This window comes from Lichenostomus cassidix, chromosome 1 (genome assembly GCF_008360975.1).
Source record: "Lichenostomus cassidix isolate B80296 chromosome 1, HeHo_3.0, whole genome shotgun sequence".
NCBI classification, from domain to species: domain Eukaryota; kingdom Metazoa; phylum Chordata; class Aves; order Passeriformes; family Meliphagidae; genus Lichenostomus; species Lichenostomus cassidix.
This window is the reverse complement of record NC_139479.1, coordinates 2907706-2934198: the sequence shown is the minus strand read 5'-3', so window position 1 is coordinate 2934198 and position 26493 is coordinate 2907706. Positions and strand designations below refer to the sequence as shown.

The 26493-nt window shown below is 47.2% G+C and overlaps 1 long non-coding RNA gene across 1 annotated transcript in view; it reads left to right on the top strand.

Annotated features, from left to right (window-relative positions):
• Positions 1 to 2694: 2694 nt before the first annotated feature.
• LOC146444072 (uncharacterized) overlaps positions 2695 to 26493 on the top strand; it is a 71959-nt gene continuing 48160 nt past the window's right edge. Inside the window, exon 1 of the long non-coding RNA XR_014856259.1 lies at positions 2695 to 2994. This is a non-coding gene — a long non-coding RNA (uncharacterized LOC146444072). The remainder of the gene's footprint in view (positions 2995 to 26493) is intronic.

Here is a 26493-nt window from a genome sequence, read left to right as displayed (position 1 = left end):
CTGCTCACACGTTACTCTGCCCCGGCAGCCAAGCTCACGGAGAGCAAAATCCTCTGCCAGCAGCAGGGTTGGGCTCCAGGTGTGAGAGGATCCGTGGGTTATGAGCAAACACAGCCCTCTCGTAAAGGGAAAGGAGGCTCAGCAGCTACCAGGCTCAGCCCTGTGGTCCCAGACAAGCTGCTTTCACTTTGTCTCGCTCTTCCCACCCAAGAAAAGAGAATAATATTTGCTCGCCTCCCTCGCCGGGCTGTTGGGAGATGGCAATGAATGTCTGCACAGTGCTGCAAACATAGAAGGTGTTAGAAAAACGTGGAGCCTTTAGGTTCCAGGCAGCATATTTGAGCGCTGCAGGAAAGGGAAATAGGGTGCTCAGACACTTGTGGGGTGAGCAGGACAGGTTTATTGCAGGCAGGAATGTTTAAACTCACAAACACTGGGGTGCCAAAATGCGTTTATGAGGAGGTGATGGACTGCAGGCACTCCATAAAGCACAGCCCTGCTGACCAGTGGCACTGGGAGGAGAGGGGGACGGCGATCCTGAGTGGGCTGTCACATCTGTCACCCTGCTCTGAGCACGGGATGGTGGCAGGGGTGAGGGAGTGTGGAAAGGAGGCTGCTGTGCCCCAGGAGTCACCTCTGACAGAGCCAGAGTGCAGAAGTGGCTGCCACAAGCCCTTGCCTGCAGGCACTTGTTATCAGTGACACGGGAGAGGTGTTTGTGCTCCTGCAGGGCTGGAAGTGCCACTAGCAGCCCTGTGGAGCTGGCACTGCTCCTGGGGGATGTGCTGGCTGCTGTGCTGAGCCCCCAGCCCGCCCTGAGCGTGAGGAGGGGGACAAGAGCCATTCCCCTGTCCTGCTTCCCCTGGCAGGGTGACAATACCATCACGCTGAAGCAGCAGAATTCGGTCCAGGTGCTCCCCAGGTTGGACATGGCCATGTGGACATTGTCCCATGAGGAGTTCTGTGCTGGTGACAGGGATTTCATGGCATGGGTGGCACTCTTTGCCAGGAGCAGCCCAACAGCCTTGTCCCCAACCCTTGCAGCTCTTCTCAAAGGCAGAAAACACTCTGTGGGAAGGGGAGATGTGATGATGCCTCATTGCATCAGGATGCACCAAGCCAGGCACTCAGAGGGACAGGGAGAAAGTTGGGAATGTTCCAGAGCCACTTCCCTGGACTCAGGGACAGGGAGAAGCTGCTCCTCAGCAGGGTCTGGCAGCCACAACCTCCCCATAGCAACTGACACAAACAAACCCCAGGGCTGCAGCAGAGTGATGACTGAAAGGAAAGGGTAGGGGAACAGCCGAACTATTTTTATATTTCCGAACTACGCAGCAGCTATTTTTTCCTTTTCCGTGCTGAATGGCCATGGTGGTGTGAGTGCTTGCTGGGTGATATCTCCCCTCCTTCCCCTGCTTGCTCCCAGCTGCAGTCCCAGCTATTTGTCTGAGAAGTTTCATGTTTATGGGTTTCTGGCTCGTGGACGGTAGTTGTTTCCCTACATTAATTAACAGTGTGAGTTAATTTAGCAGTGTTAAACCCAAACATCTGCCTGGTGCCTCCTGGCAGAGCTGGGACATGCACTGGGGGAATGTGGACACCCTCTTTGGGTTGCTTCATCCCTCCAGGGGCTGGGGACAGCCTGCCAACCCTCAATCTGCAGGGGATCCCAGTGGCTTTGTGCCACCAGGTGCCATCTGGGACATCTCTGCTCCTTAGAGCTTCTCCCAGTGGCCAGTCAGGGTGGCAGAGGGGACAATGGGCAGTGATGGCCCTGCTGAGTGGCAAGAGCTGGGTAGGAAAGCTCTCCTCTCCACACAACTCCTGGAAGTGTGAGAATGTTCTCTTTGGGAAATGAAGAGCCTCTGCAGCTCTTTATGGAGTGTGAGAAGGGATGAGAAGAATCTCCTTGCACAGCCAGCTCGAGGCAGGAGCTGGACCAGGTTCTGGTGGCTGGAGGTGGATTTGACTCACCCACCTGGGCTGCCTCCATCTGCACATCACCCAAGGCTCCCTTTACTGGCAGCAGGAGAAATGGGTGTGATTTGGGCATGAGTCAACTGGCCTCATTTTGCGTTCTGTCTTAGGGTAAGGTGAATTCCTCTGGATTTTCCTCCCCCATTCTGTTGGCTGCTAAGGGACATCAGCTCAGACAAATTGGTGCCTCCAGTGGGTTGATGAATTGCCATGCCAAGTTAGCTGCTGCCCATGTGCTCTCCCCTAGCCTGGGCAAATATAACCCCACTTAGCTTTACTCAAGCTGCAAGGAGCCCTGAGCTGTGACAACTTACTTTTTATCTCAGTGTGAAGAGAGGAGAAATCAGTGGCTCAGACCCCAAAGGCGAGCTGTGACAAAGCCAATGCTGCCATGCTTCCTCCTATTAATCTGATTTTTCTGCTAAAAGGTTCTTCGAGCGTTTTGGTGGAGAGAGTTTCACAGTAAATCAAAATAACACAGAGGGAAGTGAAGGAATCACTTCAGAGGTAGCTGTATTTTTCCTGCCTTCACTTGCTTTTACTTTTCCACTGTATTTACACATCAGGCTGGAAGTCATAGCCAGAGTGCAGAAATGAGGGTATCCAGGATTCCTGGCGCTGCAGCTGCAGTTTATTATCAGGCAGGCTTGGGTTAGGACACCACTGAGTCAGGCAGACAGTCCCTACCCCAATCCATCACCCAAGCAGCAGCAGTTGCTGGTGCTGATCACATGTTTGATGTTTCCCTCCTGGAAGCTCCTGCAGGATGGGCAGCTTCGGTGAGCAGCCACTGGGGCCAGAGGTGAAGCCCTGACCTGGAAAGGAGCCTTTGTGGGGTGGTGATTTATGGCCAAATCGTGCAGCCATCACTGGAGGACGTCACGGCAGCTCCTGCCAACGTCATGGTGCAGAAATCTCTCTCCTTACTGGAAATTTGTTGTTTGTGGAGATGCTGATCAAACCAGTACTTCAGTCTGGAGGTCAAGTTTCAGCATGCAGCGAGTTACGTGCTAACAGGTAACTGAATTAATGAATCAAAGGAAAAATTAATGAGGTTTCAAACGTGGAGACAAGTCAGAGCCACTTCTTTACACCTAAATGCAAATTTTGGTTTAAACCCCACTCCCTCTACGTTACAGCTGCTGGCTCAGTGCTTGTTGAGCAATTGGGTAAAGTACTTTTTGTTCTGCCTGGTGGCACAGACACATCAGCTGAGACATCCACGGCCTGGTGCTGTTTGGAGGAAGGGCTCGGCTCGGTTTGGGTGGGAATGTGTAGGAAATAAAGGAACAATAACCCCATTCTTCACGCGCCCCCGTAAATCGGCCCTTTGTTCTCTCCTCCTTGATGTGCTGGAGGAAAGTCACTGCAAGTGCCATTGTTTTCCCAGAGTGTTTTTGAAGGGCTTCAGTGTGTTTGGTTCTTCTGCTTAATTCAACAGATTTACTTGTTTTCAGAATATTTCAGATGAAACATTCAAGGAGAAAGCCAAGATGTTAATTCTGTTTCTCTGCTTGCGTTAGGAACAACCTCTGGAAGATTTCTAGGCTCGTTTGTTTGCATAGTAAGAGATGCCTGAGAATTATTTGTTGATGATTCCAACCTAGAGAGTCTATAAAGAAGTGGGGGTGGTTGGATGGGGAAAACCATTGCTTTATGCCTGTTAATCTTTGCATTCTAGCCCAGCTAGGGCAGTGCCCATGTCCCCTGGCACTGTTCAGCTGACCTGCACCATCCAAGCAGGCTGTAATTAAGCAGTTCCTAATTTCAGCAGAAGGCTGGGACAGAATTGGAAAGGGTGGTCCTGCTGAAAACTCACAGCCACGCTAATATTCTCAAAGGGATTTTAATTTTTTTTTTTTTTTTTGGCTGTAGGTGAGCTGTACATCCGTTACACATCCTAAAGCAATTATATGAGAAAGAACCCATAAAAAGGGCTCTGTGCCCAAAACCTCACCTGTGTTTTCCAGCTGTGCTAGGGAACCTAAGAAAAGCCATTTCCTCTTTCCACAAACCATCTTTCTTTGAAGGCAGCTATGTGTGGAATAAAAGGTGGGTTTTTTTCAGTGCTGCTGCAGAGTATTTAAGGAAAGCATTAGTAAGAGAGGTCTCCTTCACTGAAGAGCTCTTCAAGAAAAGTCTGCCCTCCACCCACACCACTTCAGGGGAAGGGGAGGTGTTGTTTGCCTGCCACAAAAGCTGTCTGTGCCGAGGATCACAGAGGATGAGACAATTCCATGCCCCTGGCCATGACTGTTGGCACTGTCACTGCTCTCCTGCTCTCCTGGCTGGTCTCACCCGGGGCAAAATTCTCATCACTTCAGTGGCAGAGAGACAGAGACGTTTCAGAGGGAGAAAAGCAGCAAGGGCTTAGTTGCTGCTCTGTGGAGCACTGGAACAAGTAGGAAAAAGTGGTTTAATATTTGGGAAGTTATGGGTCCCTCTGTCTGCCTAGCCACACAAGTCCTGGCTCTCAGCATAACATAAAACAACTTTATTTTTTGCTATAAAATCGACAGGATCAGCAAAGTAGTTGTTGCGTGTGATGTTGATGAGGCAGAACAACAACAAAATAATGGTTCTGAATTAAAACTTTTTGGGAAAGCTTGGCTTTGAGCTTAGAATTGCAGTCAGGAACATGCCCTGGCTCGCTGGGAGGTGATGTAAGGAGTGAAAATACACCTGAGATAGTCCCTGGGGACTTTGTTAACTGCTCCTTGTTCTCTGCTCTGATCTCCAGCTACACAATCCGGGGGGATAAGGCAGGGCTTGATTCCAGGAGAGCTGAGTGAGGAGCCTGAATAAAAATGCTTTTCAAGGAGTCATTGGCTTATCCATTCAAAAGCTGCTGAAGGGTTGGCAAGGTGCAATCCTGAAGAGAAGGGCCTGGAGGCTCTTGTAGGGGTGTAGGAAAGTCTTGTGAGATGATTCAGCCCAGGATGAAAGAGTCTTGGGGGAGGGAAAGAAAACTGGAACTGGCCTCTCTTCAATTTTCACAAGACTCCAGAGGGGCAGGGTGGGGCTGGATGCGAGGAAAGCAGGACTGGATGCAACAAATAGGATTAAAAAAGAGGAGCTCCTGAGCTGGACAGTGCTCAGATGGAGATGCTCTGGCTCTTCTCATTGCTGATTTGCCAGGAAAGTGGGAAAACATGAGCAGGAGGCATTAGTCATGCCATTCCAGGTAGTCCTCAAATACATTGGATTACTGGAGGATTCAATAATAGAGAGGTGGGTGATGACTTATAAACAAAGAGCTTTTAGGGCAGGAAGTCCCAGTTGTTGAGTGATAATAATTGATGGGGCTGGTAATTATTTTTAATGGAACACTGCGAAAGAATGAAAAACAGTGCAATTCCCTCTTGTTGGACAGGGCTTTAGGCATCCAAAAATGAATGCTGCACAAGGAAAAATGCCTTTCCTGCCAAACCTGCCAGGCCAAGACACTCAGCTTTTGTGAGCCCATGGGGAAAAATTTCTAAAAATGGTTTATGTATCTATTATCACCACTGTACACCTGTAGGGCACTGTGGAACCACAGCAACCAGACAGATGGGAAACAACTCCTGAGCCTCTTGCAGCTGTCTCAGTGGTGAATGGGAAAAATCTGTTGTGCTCAAAATTTGCTGTGGAAAAAGACCAAGGACAGCATGTAAAATAAAAGTATTCAAAGTCTTTACTACTCCCAGTTCTTTCAGTAGGGTTTTTAAAAGACCTTGCTGCAGTCAGAATTTTTTTCTTCTGTTGAAGTGGTTTGGACCTGCCTTTGAAATTTCACTTTCATACTCTGTGTGCTAATTTATACGTAGAAACCTGAGTCCACACTCTGCAATCCTCTGCAGGCAAATGCCTTCAAATGTCTTTTGAAAGCAGAGAAAAAGCTGGAGCTTCAAAGCTTCATGTTTTATCACTCATGTTATTGATGGATGGCACTGAGGAACAGTGTTAGGGCAGGGGAAGGGATTAAAGAAGACTTTTTGGATCACCTGGTCCAGGTATATTCTTCCTTTTCTAACTCCACAAAGAGTAGGTGGATTATTTGGCTCTGTGATCTTATAGGAAGCCCTTCCCAATATCTGGTTATCCCAGTGGTTTAAACACTTCATCTAATTTACAGCCTAAATAAACTGGTGGCCAGTGTATATCCAAATGTCCTTATGAGGAAACCATCCTGGCAGCTCTTCCCAAGAGTTTGTGCCCAGAACACTTATAGAGAACACCTGACTTATAGAACTATAGGACCACAGAATATCCTGATTGGAAAGGATCCACAAGGATCATCCAGTGCCACCCCAGCCCTGCCCAGACCCCAGCAATGCCACCCTGTCATCCCTGGCAGTGCTGTCCAAAGGCTCCTGGAGCTCTGGCAGTTTTGGGAATGTTCCCATTCCCTGGGGAGCCTGGGCAGTGCCAGCACCCTCTGGGGGAAGAACTTAATCCTAAAATGCAGCCTTCAGATCCCCCTTTTGAGTTTTTATTCTGCTCTTTTCCCAAGGCAAAGCTTTTAGCAAAAGTGTTCTGGTAGTGCAGCTTTTTTTCTTCTATTATCCTGATTACCCTTCTCCACCCCTATTTTGTGTCCCTTGGGAATTCATGCTGGGAACTGGAAGGAAGAACTGTACCTGCCATTGCAAAGGGAATTTAATCCAAAGCTTTCACAGTGGCATTACTTCAGCCCTTCCTGGGGGATCCCTAACAGAGGCACCTCTTGGGAAGCATTTTAAGGCTGAAATTTCCCCTTCACATCTGCATCATGTTATCATTCCTAACTGCCCTTTCCTCAGGGGAAAAAGCTCCATTGCTGCCAGGTGATGAATTCCTTGCTAGAAGCAAAAAAAATCAGTATTTCCCAAATGTGTGACCTTGTGCTACTGAATTTCCTCCCTTTTCTGCTACTTTGGATCATGAGGCCTTACTGTAACATACCCTAACAGTCTGAACTGAAGCTGCTTCCCAGTCCTGTGTCATCAGCAAATTTTATTAAGCACATGCTGACGTTCTGAGCCAAGGGTATGAGGAAAATTATTGAGTCAGATCAGCCTTGGAATCAGTCCTGGGGAAGGAACCTCTGTTGCTCTGCCTCTTCTCCCCACTGCCTGAAGCTCCAACCCTTTGGTTTTGCCCATCTCAGCCTCCTCCTTTTCCAGCTAAACCCATCCCTTGCCCTGCAGCGTCTTTGGAACTCCGAGAGGAAAAGTTTATCGCAGATCTGATCTCTAGGAAATCAGATACCAGGCGTGACAGGAATAATCTGCCCCGTGGTGAACCTGTCTTGCACCTTGCTGCATCCACCTCGGTGCCTTCAGCTGCACGTTTTGTTTCCTCCTTTAAAACACAAGCAGAGGAATTGCTTGCAAGGAGATGAGCCCAGCAGGCTGACAGCTGGACAAATGTGTATTTTTACCTGGAACAGCCCTGGCATGAGCTTGGCTCTGCTCTGGGCTGTGGTCACAAAGAGATTCCACCCTGCAGCTGTACAAATCGCCTTTTCCCTGCCCTCCAGAGAGGATTTGAGTTGCTCCTGTTAAAAAATACATCTCCATCCCAGGCTAGATGGGCATGCTTGGAATTCCTGTGGGAGCAGAGCCACAGTTTCAGCAGTGCTTGGATAACCTGTGTTTCACTGGTGCCTGAAACACCCCAAGCTGTGCTCTTTCCCCCTCACTGCTGAGAGTGTTTGAGGAAAACTTCAGGTAAGAGGTGACATTTCAGCTTTTAAAAACAAAAATAAGTGACTGCCACTTTTGTCCCTGAACACACACACAACAGAGAAACATCACTTTTTTGGGTAGCATGGTGTGTTATTTCTGTACTGATTTCCAAACAATCCATCAAATGAGGAATCTGAGGGAATTTACTTCCAGAATTCGTTTTAAATAAAAAACCCAACAAACAAACCAAACCCAGCCTCCAGACTTCACTGTAACATGACGGGGACAAACAGGCACATTGCAAGGCTCCTTGTGACACAAGACTTTCCTCTGCAGCATCTTTTAGGCTCACCAGGCTCCTTCCAGACACACCACACCCAGCCTGATATTCCCTCCCGTTCCTTCTGTGCTGCTGCAAAGGCAGATTTAACCTTTCCCAGATGCAGACACACACAAATGGTTGGTCATTTCCTAAATGAGCAGCATCACCCCGTTGCTCGGTGACAGTCCCGGGTTGTTTGTCTGCAGGAGCAGATGCAGAACAGACCCAGAGCTCAGCTCTGTGAGTGACCCACGGCCAGCCAGGCTGCTCCAGAGAATTCCTTGGCACTCAGACTGGCAGAGATCAAAGGGAGGTTTGGAGCTGGTGGGTCCTGCATTTCCCATCCCATCTCCTCAGCATTACCCTGGACAAACGGTGTGGTTGCAGCTTCTGAGCAGGGATTTCATCTGGATGAGCAGAGGGATGGAGCAGCTCTGCTGGGAGGAAAGGCTGGCAGAGCTGGGATTGTTCAGCCTGGAGAGGAGAAGCTTTGGGGTGACCTCATTGTGGCCTTTTGGTGCCTGAAGGAGCTGCAGGAAACATGGAGAGAGACAATTGCCAAGGGCTGCAGGGACAGGACACAGGGAATGGCTGCAAAGTGCCAGAGGGCAGGGAGAGATGGGATCTTGGGAATTAGGAATTGTTCCCTGGCAGGGTGAGGAGGCCCTGGGATGGAATTCCCAGAGAAGCTGTGGCTGCCCCTGGATCCCTGGCAGTGTCCAAGGCCAGGTTGGACACTGGGGCTTGGAGCAGCCTGGGACAGTGGAAGGGGTCCCTGCCATGGCTGGGGTTGGAATGAGGTGTTCACTGTGCTGTTTGATTTTTAGTTGGCAAAAAGGACAGGGAAGAACACATGATAAAACCATCAGGTCTACCTGGCTGCATGACACAAGTCCAAAATAATTTCCAAATACTCAAATCACTCAGGAATGAAGAAAAATATAAATTCCATTGTTTATGTCAAAGGAACAGCAGTATCAACTGCTACATTTTTGGAGAAGCAGAAAATCAACACTCTGCTCATATTACTTCTGATCTGAGGTTTTTTTATAAACCTGTCATACCCAAAGAAGTTTAGAACATTACAGAACTTTTATTGCCACTTTTGGGCCACATAATGTAGCATTTACCTCGTGGTAAGGATGTAGCACACTTTCCAAATAAATACACCCATGTCTACACTCAGCAGCTCCCTCCCATTATGTCTCCATTGCCAGGTTATTTATGAGTATGTGTTACATTATTTACGTGTTCTGGTGGCTGACATGAGTGAAAATGGCTTTATTTAGTAGCTGGGTATTAAAAGTGAGTCTTTCTTTGAGGAGAAGGAGGCTCTCCTGGAGCACCATTGTTCATTTTTTAAGATGCTGCTTGGAAAGGGTCAGTGAGACAAGACAGCAGCTCTTGCTCACACTAGCCTGAACATTTTCAGGGCACCCTGAGAGTTGGATGTAGCCTTTGTTCCTGCTCCCTAAACCCAGAAAAACTCTGTGCTGGCTGCTGTAGCTGTCAGGCATTAACCTACTATTCCCAAGTGAAACCCAGTGAGAGGCATCAGGAGAACAGACTTTCCATGATCTTCTACCTCCAAACCTCATCCCCTATGATCCCAAGTCCTTGGATGGGGAGTGAGGATGGAGTAAGATGTGATGGGAATTATTTATCCCATTCTGCCTTGGGATTGTTAACCAAGTCAGCATCAAAGGAATCTCAGAACTATTAATGGGCATGGGCAAGATGAGGAACTTGTAATAAAAGATAAAGAGAGTATTCACAGCAACTTCTTTTAGAGTAGCTCACTTCTTATTCCTGGTAACATCCCAAATCCAGGGAAAGGGGTAGCTTCCTGCAAAATAAATCATGGGACTCACAGCACTGTGCAGAGACATTCTTTGTCTACAGAGGTTCTGGAGTACAGATTTCAATCAAAGAGTAAAGTGCAAATCTGCTCCTAAAAAATTAGTTTCCATAGTACAGAAGAACACAGAGACTGCATTTGGGTAGCATGTGCATGGGTAGCCTGCAATTCAAAAATGCTGAAGTTAAGCACTGAGAAAACATCAGAAAAGATGTCAGGGAGCAGTAAGAGGAGCAGGCTCAGCAGTCAGACATCATCTGACATAACCTGGAGACATTGCATAAGCTGCAGAACAAGAGGTGACACCTAGGCAGTCACGAGAGGCAGCCAAAGATGTGATAATTCACTCAGCCTTCCAAGCCTGCTCTCTGACTGGCAGCTTTACCCACACCTAGTACAAATTTAGTGTCTATTGCTCACTCACCTGCTCCTTGCTGGGGGTGGAGGATCCTCCTACTGCACTCTCAGCTGTTTGCCAGGAGCTCAGCACAGCAGCACTGAGTTAAATCGATGCCTAAATTAACCTGTTATTGATGCACTGCAGCTGCTACTATCCCAGGCCCAAAAGAAAGGAGTTTTAGAAGCTTGCCTTTGGGTGAGGTGAAATTTGAACTTCTGAAATTTGGGGGTGCAGAGGTGGAGTGCTGTGAGCAATATTGCATCAAATAGGTGATTTAAATACTCAGTGAAGGGGTGTAGGGGATGGATAGCTCTGGTTTTGATTATTTCTTGGAAGGTTTTTTGGGTTATAGTTCTTTTTTTTTTTTTTTTTTAAGTCTGAGATAGGCCTTTTCACTGAGCCCACTAAATGTGAGCCTGTTGAATAATTGTGCTGCTGAGAAACAAATAATTTGCTTTGCTGCTTTATTCTGCAGATGCATTCCGGTATTTACCCTGTGCTGCTGCTGAAGCAGAATATTCATGTGACAATTTCAAACGGAAAGAGGGTAGATTTAGATTAGCAATTAGGAAGAAATTCTTTCCTGTGAGGGTGGTGAGGCCCTGGAACAAGGTGTCTAGGGAAATTGTGGATGCCCTATCCAAGAAAATTATCAAAGTCAGGCTGGATGGATCTTGGAACAACCTGGGATATAGGAAGGTGTTCCTCCCCAAGGCAGGGAGTGAAAAGAGATGATTTTTAAGGTCCCTTCCAGCCCAAACCATTCTATGATATGATTCTGTGAATTTCTTCATTGGAAAAACTTAATGCATTTATGTGATTGACCACTGGAAACAATAAATCAAGTATATATTTGAGTTTTCAGAGCTTGGATAGTTCTCCTGTTGCAAAGTAGTGACTGTAGTAGGTTTCATTATCTGGCTGAGAGGTCCTAAAGAAAAAAAAAAAACCAAACCAACCAACTGCAGAAAACAAGTCTGACTTGAACATCTGGAGGACGAGGAGCAGGAAAACAAATGAAAGGGCCTGCTGTGTTCTGTGCCAGGAGGATTTGCAATCCAGAAAGAGATGCAAATGACTAAGGCTGAGTGATCCACTTTCTGTAAGCAATCAGCACGACAGACTTAACCCCTTTTCTTGTTTGCAAATTATCCTGGGCTAAGCGCTGCTGCTTACAGATGTGTTTGCTATTTGCATACACTTTGTGAATAAACTCCTGCTCGGGGGTTAGTCATGAGCCACTCAGCGTGACTATTGCCTGAGTGGGATAGTGTGGAGAATGTTTGCAGCCTGTGATTCATCAGGGCTGCAAGGGAGCTGGGAGGAAGGCTGTGTGAGCACGGCTGGAAATATGTGTACGGCTGCATATTCACAAATTGTCAGCGTGTTTGCCATGCTTTTCATCTCTCTGCAAACAATCTGCTCTCCAAAGAAAACTTTGCGCCCGAAAAGCGCTTCTCGCTTCATTTTTTAATTTATCTTTTAATTTTTTTTAATTTTTTTTTTTTTTGGTGCTTGGTTGTAACTTTCTGGGGGGAAATGGTGATAGGAAACTTCTTGAAAGCAGTTATATCTGTCTGTGTATCTCTGGTAATCTGTTACACAGAGCAAAGTGGCAAGTGGCCACCAAGTGTGTGTGACAGTGAGTGCCACAAGCTCTTGAGGCACACGGTGCTGCCCTGGGGGATCCATGAATTATTCTTTACTGCTGCAGGGTGTCCTGACACATCTCAGGTGTCCTGAGGGATCTCTGCCCTCGGGGTTTGCTCCTGGTAGGGTGATTGGGGCAGAGGTTGTGGAATTGTGGGGATGACCTTGGTCCAGGAGGTGAGAGCAGGGTAAATGTGAGAAATTCTGTCTGTCTGGTTACAGGACACAGAAATGCCTCAATATGGGTGCACTGGATATCCCAGCTTCAGGTCAAGTTATGGTTTGGTTTGCACTGGGAAAATGCACAGTGTCCACACTTTGTGTCCTCAGAAAAAACCCTCATCTTCCAAAAAACCCAACCACCAGGAGAAATCAGAGACACTCAAGTGCCCCAGCCTGGCAGAATGACCCAGCTCAACTTACTGCTGAGTTTTAGCAAAGTTTTGCTATTTGAGTGCAAAAGAGTGTCAAAAGGTGAGTTTACCTTTCCCATGAGGGTCATGCAACAAATGCCATGCAACTTACTTTGAGAGCTACTTTTGGTGTCGTTTTAACAGCTTTGCTCACTGGGAGATGAGCTGATATCATCACCCTGATATCATTTTGGGGTGAATCCAAGAGATGCCCCCTTTCCCCTGGCCTGGTGAGGCAAACCATGGGGGATCTGTGGGGTTCAGGTGCCCCATGGATCAGCTCTCCCCATGTGGAGAGGGGGAATTGTGTGCAGGGCTGATTTCCCCAGCGTGGTACCAGCTCATAAATCCCACTGCACCTCACTAGTGCACAGGCAGATGCAGTTCCCAGTCCTTGGGATTTCTCAGCCTAGCTGGGGTTGTGATGTAACCAGGGTTCTGGAATAATTTACACATTCAATTAAAAAATAGACTTAAATGCAAACTGTCTGTGCTTCAGGTGCCTTCCTTCCCTTGGCCTAATATTCATTAAGAAACCAATCAGTTCTGTTTGAGGCTGTCTTTTTTGGGATAAGGAAAAGGGGAAGAAGAACCTGAAGAAGAGCCTTTCTACTTAATTTTAAACCATGAAAAGAAAACAAAACACATGGCAGGGGATTTGTCCCAGCCCCAGCAGCCCTCTTATCTTCCTTTTTTTAAAATTTTTTTCTGCTGACTTCCTGCTCTACACTCCTTGGCAGCTCCGGGGACAACATCTAAACTCTGCAAACGTGAAGGAATTCAGATGGAAGCCTGGATGTCATAAATCAGGGTTTGTTATGGTCGTTCTCTGGCGAGGCAGAACATGTGCGAGGAGATAAGAGCCTGCAGGAAGGAGAGGCAGAGGGCATCTCGGGAGAAAAGAAACACCGGGAGGAAAGACCCCATCAGAAATGTTTTGACAGCCTGAATTGAGCTGAACAGCCATTGAGAGGGGCTGGGGTGGGTTCTCATTGTTGAGGGAACAGGACCACGCCTGATTTGAAGTGAATTTTCTGTGGGGCTGGAAGGGAGGCCTTTCCCTTTGCCATTGAGGTTTCGTGTCCCTGGGAGAGGATTTTCCCGGTGAGGCAGTATTTTCCAACCACAGCAACGGGGTGATTCATCAGCCAGATCCTCGGGTGATATTAATAGACACAACCTCCAGTGGTCTTGCACTGACTTGCATCAGCACAAGGAAGTCTGGATGGGATGTTCCCATTGCTTTGGCCTATCCCAGCCACTGCCAGCTGGGCTCTTGCTGCACATCAGTCCTGGCTGGAGTGAGGAACAGCTAGAGAATCATCCCAAGCAAAGTGGAAAACTCACTTTTTCTTAGTCAACAGGTGGTATAGGTTGGTTTCCTCTCAGGAAGCTTTATCTTATATACTTTTTTTTTTTTACTTTGCTTTGACCCCATTTTTAATAGAATTCCAGAGTGGTTTGGGTTTTAAAGGACCTTAAATCCCATCCAGTGCCACCCCAGCCATGGCAGGGACACCTTCCACTGTCCCAGGCTGCTCCAAGCCCCAGTGTCCAACCTGGCCTTGGACACTGCCAGGGATCCAGGGGCAGCCACAGCTTCTCTGGGAATTCTATCCCAGGGCCTCCCCACCCTCAAAGTAAAAAAAAAACCAACAAAAAAGCCTAATATCCAATCTAACCCTATTCTGTTAGTTTGAAGGCATTCCCCCTTGTCCTCTGTCTTACACACTCCTGTAAATTTGATTGTTTGGATGTTTGGGGTGTGGAATGTTTTGTTTGCTCTCCATCACAAAACTGAGCACTCCAGGGATCCACTGGGGAATTGCTAAAGCCTGGATTTAGCAGTGGATTTAAGGTTTTTAAATACCAATAATTTTAACTGGGGAGGTGACTGGTGGGAGGTTAACCTGGGCAGCAGCTCCAGACAAGGAGGTAATTCTGTTTATTCCTTGGCTGCATTGTGTGGAATGCAGATGAGGGTTGGAGTGGCTGTAATTAGCTGTGCAAGGTGTCATTCCTATTTCACAGCAACAGCAGCAAGGTCAGCCCAGCCTGGACCTGCTGCCTTGGCTGGGCTTGAGTTTCCAAGCATCTTCTTTTCCCTGCTTGTCCAGAATATTTCCCAGGAAGAGGACCCTGTTAAGCTCTGTTCAGAGGTGTTTTTACTTCCCCTGGTGCTCTGTTATTTGCTCCATTAGGATGTCACATCATGGACGAGGATGAAAATAACTAGTTTGTTATTTTCAGAGCTATTCAGTGAGGCATTTTTTGCATCTCTGTTATACTCAGGCCTCTCAGGAGGGGAAGCATCCCTATAATTTTGCTGAACTTGCTTCTTCCTTGTGAAGGATGGCTTCAATAATCTCTCCAACTTCCAGAAATAAAATACAGGGAGACCTGTTGTCTTTATGTTGGGTTCCAGGGGAAAAAAAAAAAAAAGGAAAAGGAAAAATAGGGAGATTCCTGAAATGCCAGCAGGAATTTGGTTTTGGGGAGAGTGGGCAAACCTCTACTCCAACTACAGCCAGCCTGTGATTAACACCAAGAATCCAAACCAAGAATGCAGTGGTCAAATGGGGCCCACAAAGCAGCTTGTGTCCCTTCCATAATCATGTTTCTGCCTGCCAAAGCCCTCCTATGGACATGGGATCAGCAGGGATGCCACTTTAAAGGGCTCCATTTGCTCTGCTGTGCCTAATTCCTTGGCCTGTGTCCTGGATCTGTGAAGTTCCCCGCTCCATGCCATGGATACTGGGCAAGCTGACCCAAAATGGACATCCTGGAGCTCCCAGGCAAGCAGCAGTGACTCCTGCAGTGATGGAAGCCTGAAGCTGGCTTGTGAACAGGAAAATTTGGGAGGTACTGTCAGAGCTGTAAGAGAAGTGAGGAGACAGGATGGTTTTTGTGGGTCCTGCTGAAGTGGGGCAGGGTTGGGAGGCTTGGGGGGCTGCAGGGAGGAGGAGGAGGAGGAAGAACATTTCACTAGGTGGCATTCTGCCCTCTGACTGCAGATGGGAACATGGAAATTGGGGTTGGGAAGCAGGAGCAGCTTCCCACAAGAATCCTATAGCCCATCCTATAGCCCCAAGGCTCATGGTCAACCTGGGAGGCATGGCTTGTTTGTTGGGACTTCAGGCAAGGGATTGCCTGCCCTCTGGTCCCTTCAACAAAACCTGGCTCTAGATCTCATATTTTTGGGAGAAAGTTCAAACTGGTGACCAGAATATGCCTGCAGAGTTAATAAACCAAATAACTGGTCAGGATGAAGGTTTAGGAAACTCCAGGTCCAAGCTGTGGGTCATGGTTTTTTCATTGTTACTGCTTATTTTTGGAGCTGGCAGACCTGCTAGCATCAGTCCTCACCTCAGTCCCACCAGTTGTTCTGTTGCTTCCAAATTTCTGGTTGCCTAAATCGCTGGTATTTCATTTGGACAGCCTTCCCCTCGGGTTCTGCACTGCTGTGTGCTGTTTAAAGGCTGTCAGGCCTGATTCTCATTTACACTCTGGCAGCACAAACCTTCACACCCACTCGAGGGTCCTTTTCTTCTTCCGGAGTGTTGCAAGGAGGATTTGGATGTAGGATTCAGATATCTCCATCAAACAGGGCTGTGTGTTATGCAATTCCTCTGGTTTGGAGTCAGCCTGCAGCATCCTCAGTGATCCTGCTGCATGGAAAACCAGGTGCAAAATGTCAGCTGGGATTTATTCCTGCAGTTGGTGGAGCCTCAGCCCTGCTGGCTGCTCCCACCTGGGATTCCCACTGATCCAAGAGATGCTGGGGATGAGGGAAGCACCTGGTAGCAATTTCTGCATTGGAGCTGCAGGAAAACCTCCCTGTGTTTCACGTTCTGTGTGATCCTGTCACCGAAATTATGGGAAAAACAAAAAAACCTCCAACAACATTTTTAATGTTAGAGAGTCAAGGCATTACTTTATTATCTGGCCAGGATGTTGTTCTGGCCAGGATGTACCTCAGGAATCATCTCATTCACACACAGCCCGGGTGTGCAGGGAGGATCATTTCATGATAAATCACTTCTACCAGATTCCTCAGATATTTTATACAGTAAAAATATACAGGCAAGTATTGGGTCGGTGTTCATTGGTCCAAAGTTGAACAAACCCCCAGTATTCAGTTTCCCATTGGATCCAAATCTCCTCACCTCTGATGTTAATTAGATTTTTCATTCTTCAGTTTTCCTGTAAGTCCTTTCCTGACCAGATGTCTTCACCCCTGGTGCAGGTAGATGTTTGTAGATAGCCACTGATGTTCTGCTGATAGCCCTCTATCTTTTAGGTTACCCCCAGTCTGTTTATATGCTGAGTTTATCAGACCTCACCTGGTAGAACAATCCCCTGGAAAGAAACCTAAAATTCCTTTTCCTGGGGTAAAGGCAAACAGAACCCTTTGACTAAAGTCATACAAAATTTTTTAAACTGGTGTATTTTCCAACACTCCCAGCTTTCTCTCCAGCTGTGAGAAACAGCCCAATGGCATGCCAAGGGTTTGTCCTGGAGCTCCAGGGAGACCCCAAGGAGATGCAGGATGGATGAATCCAGTTGTTCTCTGTGCAGCAGCAGTGCTCCCAGCGTTCGTCACGCTCCCGTGGTTCACCGTGGATCCAACGTAAAATTAGTGGGTGTGTCTTATAAACAAAAAGCAATAATCCCGTGAGTCAGAGTTGAAAATTTTCCCTTCTGTGCGGAGTGTTCATTATTCTGGAATTTTAAGTGAGGGGAAGGGCTGGCTGGAGAGGGTTTGTGCTCGCTGGCTGCTTCCTCCAGCAGCTGGGGACATGGCCAGCCATGGCTCTTGTGATGTCCCATCCTCTGCACACATTTTTAGGGCTGCTGCTGATGTCTTAAGGTGGCAATTTCCCTTCCTGAATGTGAGACTGAGGACAAAAGGTTTTGTTTTTTTTTTTTAATTTGCTTTTGCCCATCTTGTTTATAAGTGGGTTTGGAAAAACACCCCAGATTCATAACAGATATATTTCTCCAGAGATGTTGGCATCACGTTTAGGCATAAGTCATAAGAGGGGCTTCAAATACTTCTGTGCTTTTGGGAATGTTCTGCTCCAGAGCCCAGACTGGCACAGGTGTATTTGATCCTCAGCTCTGTAATTCCCTGAGGGAAGGTGCTGGATCTGCTTAGATATTTAGAGAGTAGATCATACAAGGAGAAGCTGAGGGAGCTGGGAAAGAGCTGAGCCTGGAGCAAAGGAGGCTCAAAGGAGCCCTCCATGGGCTGGGAGGGCTTTTCCAGCCTCAGGAATTCTGGGATTCTCTGATCTTTATTATGGTAAATAGCTACACCCTGTCAGTATCTAAGTCAGAGGAGAATCCCTTTTCTAACCCTGACAAAGTCCTGCAGAAAAGAGTCTGGTGGAAAACACAGCAGCAGCTTCCCTGCCAGCCCAGCCAAAGACCCTTGGAGCAACTCGGTGGAATTCCTGATGTGTAAGACCTGAAAGTCTGGAACCATCACCCTGTGCTTTTAGGCTTTTTGTCAGCTGGAAGCCTCTGCCAGAGCTGCAGTGTGGCGAGGAGTCTGCTTCTCATCTCCTCACATCTGGACCTTGTGACATTAATGGCAAAAGCAACTCTTTTGCAACTCCATCCAAAAACTGCAAGCATCAGCCCTTCACAGCTAATGAGAGCTGAGCTGGGGGAGAGAGTTTCTCCTACAGTGCCCCGTGACAAGTCAGCTGCATGCCTCTTGATCCATGTAATTTTATTCCTTGTGGAGACCTCACATAGGCACAAACAGAGAGATTTGAAAATAGTGTGACTCTTGCTTATTTATCTTGCAGTGAATTCAATGTATTAAATCACTGCCCTGCTAAAAGCCTGTCTTTCTCCAAGATTGCATCCTATGAGGTCAACTCAAGCAAATGAAATGGCTATTAAATCTTTGGTTGTCACTGCAACGCTTTTTTGTTTCATTATTTTTATTTTTTAAAAACAACAGAACACTCCAGTATTCATTCTAGTGCCATAAACATGTTAAGTAATTGAGTATTTATCTGAAGAGAGTGAGAAGTGTGGAATTTATTTCTAGGACTCGAGGTTTAAATAAACAAGACACTTTTAAACACAACTCAGTTTTGGATAATGAGATGTTTTCATGGACATCATGGCTATTTTCAGTGTGTTTTCCCATGACTTTTTTTTTTTACAATATGACATTTAAATCAGATTAGTACAGCATCTTTGTGCATTAATAGAGGTCAGCTCTCCTCAGGAGTAAATATTTGTATTTATGTGGGTGTGTGTGATACGTAAGAACTGTGTGCAGCAGTGGGAGTTAATTTGGTTTAATAATCAAGCTGTAAAAATCTAACAGATTGATCAAACTCACAGATTGGTTTCCTGGTACCAAAGGCATTGCATAAGTATGTTTCCCTATTAAATATTCCTTATGTAAATATACGGATACACCTAAGGAAGCATTGTGTATCTGTCACCAAAGGGGTGCAATTGCTGTCCTTAGGTGTGGAAAAATTCATTGCTGTCCCATGAAAGTAAAACACCACACAGACATCTGTATTTTCATGTTGTGTGACACTTTTTATTTAATCCACACTGCAGCACTGACTCCCTGCACTGCTGGAGGGATCAGCTGCTTACAGCCACCAGCAGAACCACCCTGAGAGGACAAAAAGGGAGATTTCTGCCATCTGGCTAGCGAGGGGTCCACAGCATTCCTGTTTTCCATAGGCATGGAACGTTTTCAGCCATGCATGTTCCTCTGCTGAATCATCCCTGACACACCTACACAGAGCTGTGATTTGCCTCCAATAAGCACCGATGCCTGAAATAGATCTGAGCAGACATGTGCAGCAGTGTTTGTCAAAGGAGAGAAAGGCATTTTGTGTTTCGTTTTATATTTAGTGCGAGCTGCAGCCAGACCCTGTTGGAAGAGAAGTTTCAGTCCTTGTTTTCCAAGAATTGGTGGGTTTTTTTCCTTGTGTTTGTGTGAGTGACCTGCAGAGAGGTCGTGGCAGTGATTCCCCATCCTGTACCTTCTGATGAGCATGGCCTGATGCACTCGAATGAGAAGGAATAAAAAGGGGTGTTGGGAAAGTGTCTTGGGGTGGAAAAATACATTAAGGTATGGGATGGAGGGAGATGAGGTGATTTTATTCACACCAGGCATAAATCAAAGTTGAGCTCTGGCATTTGCCACTGCAAAAAAAGAGGGATTCAGGGATGTTTGTGGGTGAGAGTTGGATATGCCCTGGCTGTGTTTGCTGGGACCAGAACCCCCAATGTACTGGGCTGATTCTACAGCCTGGGCAGCAGGAGAGGGATTGGGATTGTGTCCCTGTGCTCAGGTGAGAGCTCACCTGCAGAGCTGCTCCAGCCCTGGGGCTCAGCACAGCAAGGAGCTGGAGCTGCTGGAGAGAGTGCAGAGGAGGCAGCAGGATGAGCAGAGGGATGGAGCAGCTCTGCTGGGAGGAAAGGCTGGCAGAGCTGGGATTGTTCAGCCTGGAGAGGAGAAGCTTTGGGGTGACCTCATTGTGGCCTTTTGGTGCCTGAAGGAGCTGCAGGAAACATGGAGAGAGACAATTGCCAAGGGCTGCAGGGACAGGACACAGGGAATGGCTGCAAAGTGCCAGAGGGCAGGGAGAGATGGGATCTTGGGAATTAGGAATTATTCCTTGGCAGGGTGGGGAGGCCCTGGGATGGAATTCCCAGAGAAGCTGTGGCTGCCCCTGGATCCCTGGCAGTGTCCAAGGCCAGGCTGGACATTGGGGTTGGAGCAGCCTGGGACAGTGGAAGGTGTCCCTGCCCACAGCTTGGAACTGCATGATCTTTATGGTCCCTTGCAGCCCAAACCATTCTATGATTTCATGTTCCTGTTTGGGGGACAGTCCTGCTCCTAAGCATCAATCCCTGTCCTGACCTGGACACGTCTCCCTGCAGGATTCCCTGCAGAATTCCAACCAGCAGTGTGCCAGGGCAGCAGATCCTCACTAGAGATGAGTGACCTGATCCACTTCCCCATTTAAATAATATCTGCCACCATGGGCTTTACCTCTGTCACACCACGAGTGTCCTTGCCCAGTTGCAGCTGCTGGGTCAGTGAAATTTTGTTTTGGCAAGGGCCTGTCTCCTCCCCACCCTCTTGCTAACCCACTTTTGGGCAAAGCTTCCCACTTGGAAACCAGCCAGCCCCATTAACCTTTGCAAGCAGGGCAATGATCCCAAGTGCTGGAGCATTTTAGGAGCCTCTCCCAGGGGAAAGCAATGCCTGCTGCCCAAGGAGACATCACTCTTGGGCAGCTCCAAGCTGCAGGAGGGGGACAACCAGCCTGGACACGGAGAGTCCAGTGCCACCTGCCCTGGCCTCTTGAGGAACCAGTAAAAAACTGGTTTTTCTCCCAGCCAAGAATCCCCATCTCCAGCAATGTTGCCGCATGTGTTCAGGTCCAAGATATCCACACTTCTTATTTTCCAGATAACTAATTATAGATATAATTCCCTAGCAAACCTTCCCAGTTGTGAATTCACCCCTTAGAGCTTGGAAGTGACATTTGGTCACTAAGGGTCACTCAGAAAATCTGTGCTAAGAAACATCCCAGTCCCACATTTCCCAGGAAAATCCCCACTAATATCAGAGCAGGGCAGGCTGGTGGTGATGGGATTGTGTGAGCACAGTGGAGGTGGAACAGTGGGGTTTTTTTCCCCCCTTCTCTTTCCTTGGAGATGAAAGAGAAACATCAGAAGAGGGTTGAATCCCTTGCATGACTCGTAGGTGTGTGTGTGTGTGTGTGTACCTGGTACTTATTTACGTTGGCGTCTGTGTACAGCAGGGCAGATTAAAAAAAAAAAGAATTTAGGACATATCTGGCACGACCACACACACTTTTAGAACACAAGATAAACAATAGATGATTGCATGTTTAAAGCATTTTCCTTGATAACAGATTGGATAATTTACCAGTAATGACAGGGAGGGATGGAGTGGTCAGTGAACCACATTGCACTGCAATTGCACCACACCAGCTCCAGCCATGTTTTGGGGCTATTTTGTTTGTTTATCTTGGATATAATTTTTTTGGCAACCCGTGTGTTGCCTTTACAACAGAGCAGATCCAGTGGGAAACACCCCTGGGAAAGCTAGAATGGGGTGTGATTGTCAAAGCGGAGTGGAGGGAAAGTGGGCATTTATTTTGTGTGATTATTTATTTAGTTTTATTTTGAAGGAGATGCACTGAACTGGGGAATGTGAATGGGCACATCTGGTAGAAATAGAACCAGGAGCAGGATTATCCTACCTGATCCCAACAATGCCTTTGTTGACCAGGAAATACAGAATTGGAGAATGATTAAAATTGGAAAAGACCTTCAAGATTGTTTAGTCCAACCCCTGATTAATCCCCACCTTGTCATCTAAACCAGAGCACTGAGTGCCACAGCCAGGCCTTCCTGGGACACCTGCAGGCATGGGGACTGCAAACCTCCCTGGGCAGCTCCTGCCAAGGCCTGAGCACCCTTTCCATGCAGAAATTCCTGCTGCTGGCCAAGCTGAGCCTCCCCTGGTGCAGCTTTAGGCCATTTCCTCTTGTTCTGCTGCTGGTACTCTGTGAGAAGAAGCAGCCAACCCCCACCCTGCCCACAGAACAGTGCTGCTGTGCTATTTTTTGAGCTTTCTTTGCCATGGCTGAGGCCCAGGGCACTAGGAGTTCATCCATTTTATGCTGTCAGCTTAGTTAGATGACGCCAAGCCGTGTGAGCTCATGGGTTCAACCCCTTCAGCTTGCTGGAGCTGATAGAAAATCACTAGCTTTGTCTAAATTACAGCTTGGCCCTCGGTCAGGTGTCAGGGAGTCAGGTCAGTGTGTGGGTGCTGCTGTGACCTGGGTCAGTGGCTGCCTGCACCCTGCAGAACTTTAAGGACGTGTTTTTGGGCTCCTTCCTCATGCCCTGGCTGCAGGCTCGAGCCCCAGTGACCCAGATCTCGAGGGGTTTTATCTTGAGGGACACTGTGAGCAAGCCTGGCCTCCAGATCTGACTGGGGAAAGGTCTTAACAGATGGTTCAGACTTGCAAAGTACTCACATTTCACTGAAGAACAGGATTTATGGCGTATCAGACATGTGTAGGACTATTTTTGTTCATCTTTGCTTTAGATTCACTTAACTCTTTTTTTGCTTTGCTTGGTTTGTCTTTGGGAGCATCCTGACCCAGCTCCAGGTTGTCCCAGCAGGGGAATCAGGATTTCACTGATCTTGGCTGTCCCAGCTGGGCTTTACAGATATTCTTCCTCCATCCCTGCTTGAAAGACAGAGGCAGCAAAATTTTCCCCAAAATTTTCCCATCTGTTTACAGTCACCTTGTGTGGGAGAGCCAATCTAATCGATGGGGAATTTTAAGGCAGGGGAAAAAGGTTTCTGTGGCTTTTAAAGCTGAGATTGCAGATATAGAAGGAAGAGGAACCCCAAGGCTGCAGAGGATGAGCAAGTGCACTGAGAAACACGAGTGTGAGAGCAGGTCTGAGATCTTTTTATTTCCTTCTCCCTTCTCTTTGAAGGGAGTGAGATGATTTGAGGTACACCCTGCCCATCTCACATGGGATTTCAGTGTTTCAAATGTGAAGGGTTCCACCCAGCCCTGCTGCAGGAGGCTGAGAAGTTGTTTGCTCCTCCACCAGAAGCTCCTATTCCTGTAGCAGAAAAGCAGGAGGGTTTATGACTCATCCATTCAAGTTTATGTATTAATTAATAAGGTGGACTTTGAGCCTTGGCAGCTGAGAGGCAGAACATGTTTGCCAGCTCTGTTACAGGGGTGACATTGGGAAACCTGGGCATTTACACAGTGACTTGTGGGCTAAGGAAAACCTTCAGCAGGAGGAGGGGAGATGATGGAAATCAGGAGCTTGGCTTATCATGGAAAAATCCTTTTGTTACCTCTAAAATAGATCAGTCAGAAACAGGGAGATTTGTAGGTATTTGATGGTGTTTGTGCTGACCTGGGATTCATCCTGTGAGTGAGAGAGAAAGAGAAAACCTTGCTGAAACTGGAGGGACAAAATGTCGGTTCAGAGCAAATGATGGGAGGATTACTGTCCTGGTCTAGGTTTAATTAATTAATATTCCTGAAGAGGAGAGCTGCTCCTTGATGTTTATCATGGAATCATGGAATGGTTTGGGTTGGAATGGGCCTTAAAGAAATATCATCTCATTCCAACCCCCTGCCATGGGCAGAGACACCTTCCACTATCCCAGAGTCCCATCCAGCCTGGTCTTGGACACTTCCAGGGATCCAGAGGCAGCCACAACTTCTCTGGGAAATCTGTTTAAACCTTTTATGGTTTCTGCTGGTGAGGCTATGGCCATGCAGAAATATTTGTTTCTGGCCTTTACATCTTCACCCACAGCAGATTCAGCTGTTTCACTGTGGCTTACAGAGCGTGGGCTTTTCAAACTTGCATTTCTAATTTTTCTCTTTGCAGACCTTTTGTTGTGGCTTGGGTGTTTCCCCTGGGCCTGCTGCCTGCAGCAAGCACAGCAATAACCCTCAGTGCTGTGGGCCTGTTGAAGATTTAGGGTTAATTTGTCTTGGAAAGCAGCTGCAATATCAGCCAGGGGATGAATTTATATTTTCTGCAGTGGTCATGCCAGGCTAACACTGCAGAAAATATAAAATAAAATCTGCTGCAGGCAGATTTCCATTTGAAGTAAAGCTAAAATGGCAGTGAAGACAAAGCAGCCTGAGATGTAACAGTTTGAGATAAAAAGACTGAACTTGAGTTTATTAACCAGTGGTTTTCAAACCTTCCTTTCTACTCCAATCCAAACAAGCTCTGGCTACCCATCTGTGTTATTCTCTCTGCAAACACACACCCAGGCTCGTGAAGCACCATTTCTCCATGCAGAGGTGGAGTTTGCTGCTGTGGACTTGAAACTGGACCAGCAAGAAGGGGGCAAAAGTTAATGTCACAATGTTCCTGTTTGAACAACAAAAAAAAATTCTGCTACGTTTGCTGAGGCTGATGAGGTTTGACTCTGACAACTTGGTGCCATGTGATGTATTTTGAGCAAGAATTCGCTGCTGCCTGGCAGCTGTGGTGTAATCATCCAGGATGGTGCTGTCTTGCCCAGCTGTGTGTGAGGCAGATGCTGGCTGGGGATGTTTCCCTGAGCACACATCTGCACTGCTGTCTGTCAGTCACGAGATCTGCTGGGCTGCTCTGAGCCTGCGGGGAGCTCTTCTGGCACCAGGTTTTCCTGCGTGTTCTTGCCAAGTGTTCCGGCAGGAGTGAGGGCTCCACGCTCTGACAGCTCCCCACTGCTCACACATATGGCTCCAAAATCATCTGAGCAGATTATTTCCCCTCCTCTGACAAAGCTAGGTGTCTTTACGCCACGGTGCAGTTAGGTTTTCACTGGGAAGATTGTTTCAAAAATAAACCTCAGTGTTCCTCACTCACCAGTCATTCCTGAAAACAAAGTGATTTTTCTTTCTCAGTTTTATTTAGCTGGAATTTGCACTGTAGCACCACAGCAGTGAGGACAGGCATTGCCATAAAATCGTGTTTATTAGTAAACTCAGTGACCTGCCCTGGCAAAAATCCCATTCCAAAGTTCCACCCTGCTCCTTGCCAGTAGGTGCAACCACCGAGTGACGTTAGTTTTGTAGTTTGAGGCTTAAAAAAAACCCCCAAACTAAACCAACATGTAATAATTCGCAGATGTTGGCAGCCGGCGATGATGCATGAGTTGAAGCTCTCTTTGGGTGCCAAACCACAAATATATATATCATTTTTTTACAGTCTCCCATTCCTGGAACTGAAAGAGGCTTCAAAACAATCAATGTGTAAACACAAATACAGAGCACTCCCTTCTGAGCATCACCAGTGCTGCTACTGCTGTCTGCTTTTTCACACACAGAGGGCTTTTTCTTGGTGGCTGAGTCCTTCTTCAGAGCTGCTTTTTGTCCTTTATTTAGAGGCCCAGGTCTGCAGGGCCAGTGCAGGACGAGGGGAGGTGTTCACACTTTCTGACCTTTCCAAGTTGCTGAGCAGTGTAGGCTGTTTCAAGGTGAAACCAGGAAAAGGTTCCATGTGATTTACTGCTGCATTTCCTTATGGGCTTTCTAGGTTAACACCACCATGTCCCAGGGCTTTGAAAACTGAAGTTTTCTCTTTATTCCTTGAACTCTTTTTCCCAAGAGTGCTCCTTTCCCTCTCCATGGATTTTTTACTTCTAAACCAAAGGCACCACTTTAGAAGATGAGTTTTCCTTTCACATGAGAGTCATGCAGCAAGTGCCATCATATTTACCTTGACAGTTAATTTTGGTGTGTTTTTAACAGCTTTGCACACTGGGAAGTGAGCTGATACCATCACCCTGGGAGGTGCCAGGTTGTGGTCAAATGCAAACAGCTTGCAGCCACTTGCTATCAGAGCTGACTTTCCAGTATGGTCTGCCACGATTCTGGGGGATTTGTGGTTAGATTGTGTCTAGGACAGCAGTCAGAAACTGGGACACCACTGGACTAGGTTTTGTACAAGCAGATATAGGAGAGAGAGGCTCCTTCCCAAAAAAATCATGATTTGAAGTACAGGGCAGCAGCTGGCAGGTGAAGGAGGGAGATGAGGAAACAATAATCAGGAGGGTATTTGGTGCTCTCAGCACACCAAGCATTCACTGTTGTATTCACTTCCGCATTTTTTTAGTGTAGCTTTCCTAACAAAGACAATTTTTTAAAAGAGTTTAAAGAAGGTAATGAAGTTCCTGGGAGTTCTTTCTTGAAATCTGGCCTGGAGCAGACAGGGAACTTAGGAGAAAACCCAGAAGAAGGGATGATGTGTGAAGGGATGATGAGATGCTGATGGTTTGGTGTGGTTTTGAGGGTGAGGGAACTCCCCAGGGACAGGGTGTACCAAGGTGAGAACCCTGGTGAGAAAAACCATCTCTCCAGCAGTATTAGAAATGTGTGAAAGCAGAAGAAGCTTTTATTTGTGAAGTCTAAAGAAAAATGTGCTGTCTGAACACAGATGTGAGGGACTGAAAGGCCACAGAGGGGATTTTTAGCTGCTGGGTGGGTGGGAGACCATGTAATTTAGAGAGATGATACTGAGAGTTTGTGTAAGCTGGACATAGCAAGAGCTCTCAGTGAGCCACAGGGATCTGGTGAAATCCCAAATGACACAAAGGTGTCAGAGAAACCAGGTGAAAAATGGGATTTTGTTCAACACGGTCTTATGTA